General features: G+C 61.0%; 1 long non-coding RNA gene across 1 annotated transcript in view; it reads right to left on the bottom strand.

Moving 5' to 3' along the window:
* Positions 1 to 1,136: 1,136 nt before the first annotated feature.
* LOC109295219 overlaps positions 1,137 to 1,468 on the bottom strand; it is a 16,009-nt gene continuing 15,677 nt past the window's right edge. Inside the window, exon 3 of the long non-coding RNA XR_002096695.1 lies at positions 1,137 to 1,149. This is a non-coding gene — a long non-coding RNA (uncharacterized LOC109295219). The remainder of the gene's footprint in view (positions 1,150 to 1,468) is intronic.

Below are 1,468 nucleotides of genomic sequence, written 5' to 3'. Positions count from 1 at the left end.
AGAAAAGGTCCCCACTCCCCTACAGACCCCAGGCATCCCTATCTTACACCTGGTGTTGGGAGGGGGCAGAGGGCCCTCTCAGTGCAGCTGGGCATTGTGGGTAACTCCCTCCCTTTCTCTCACCCCCAGGTGAACAGGAGCTTTCAGCTGTGCCCCCCAGAAGTGCCACCCCTATCTGGGAGGGAGGTAAGGGGGGCTACTGGGTCAGGAGTGAGGGGCACCACTGTGGGGGGAGCTATGGGTTGAAAGTGAGGGGCACCGCTGTGGCAGGGGTCATGCTTTTGGGGAGTCCCCTCCCTGGGGTGCCCCCCTAATTCCCTGCTCCCCCAGACACAGACCCAGAGGACCCCCAGTGCCCACCCTAGCCCTGTGCCGAGATCCCCTGGTGCCACCAGAGGAGGAGGAGGAGGAGGTTGAGGCCCCCCAGGTCTTGGAGATACTGTGAGTGCTGGGGGCGTGGGGGCAGGGCAGGGTCTGTGCACCCTCCCCCAACACTCCCTATGTATGTCTCAGGGTCCGTCCCATGTCCCTGTCGCCACCCCCCCAGCCCCAGCCTGGGCCCCCCTGCTGGTGCCGTGGCTGCATGCAGTGCACCATCGGGTGAGTGGGTTGCGGCTGCAGAGGGAGGAGTGGGGGTCCAGGGAGTGGTTTGGGGGGCTGTGAGGGGGTCTCGGGGCTCTGGGTCAGCCACAGGGGTGGGTCTGGGGACCAGAGCATCACCAACAGTGAGGGTAGGAAGGGACCCCAGGGGGTCATATCCAGTTCAAAGAAGGACCAGCCCCAAGTGCATCATCCCGGCCAGGGCTTTGTCTACCAAGGATGGAGCCTTCAGCATTGCTGTGGGGAGCCTGTGCCAGTGCTCCCCCACCCTCCTTTGGAGAAAGTTCTTCCTCATATCCAACCTCAACTTGCTTTACTGCAGCTTGCGCCCACTGATACTTGTCCTGTCATCTGCCCTCACTGAGAACAGTGCCCTTTGCAACCCCCCAAGTCCCTTTCTGCAGAGCTGCTGCCCAGCCTGTTGGCCCCCAGCCTGCCTCGGTGCAGGGGACTGTTCCTTCCCAAGTGCAGGACTTTGTTGAACCTCATGGGATCCCTTTTACCCCAATCCTCCGACGTGTCCAGGTCTCTCTGAACCACAGCCCAACCCTCCAGTGTCTCTACGACTCCCCCCAGCTTGGGGTCATCTGCACACTGTTTGGGGTGCATCAGTGCCATCTTCCAGGCTGGTGATGAAAATATTGAACAAAACCGACCCCCCAGGGCACTCCACTTGGTACCAGCTGCCAACTGGACACAGAGCCACTAATTCCTACCCTCTGAGCCCAGTTCTCTATCCCCCTTCCAGTCCATTCATCCAGCCCGCACTTCCTTATCTTGCCTGCGAGAACGTAGGAGACCGTATCCAAGCCTTGCTAAAATCAAGGTGCGCCACATCCCCCGGCCTCCCCACATCCACGTGCCAGTC

The sequence above is a fragment of the Gavialis gangeticus genome, unplaced genomic scaffold, assembly GCF_001723915.1.
Source record: "Gavialis gangeticus isolate Ggan-Ray unplaced genomic scaffold, GavGan_comp1, whole genome shotgun sequence".
Taxonomy (NCBI): domain Eukaryota; kingdom Metazoa; phylum Chordata; order Crocodylia; family Gavialidae; genus Gavialis; species Gavialis gangeticus.
The sequence above is the reverse complement of the archived record's forward strand: the minus strand, read 5'-3'. Positions and strand labels throughout refer to the sequence as shown.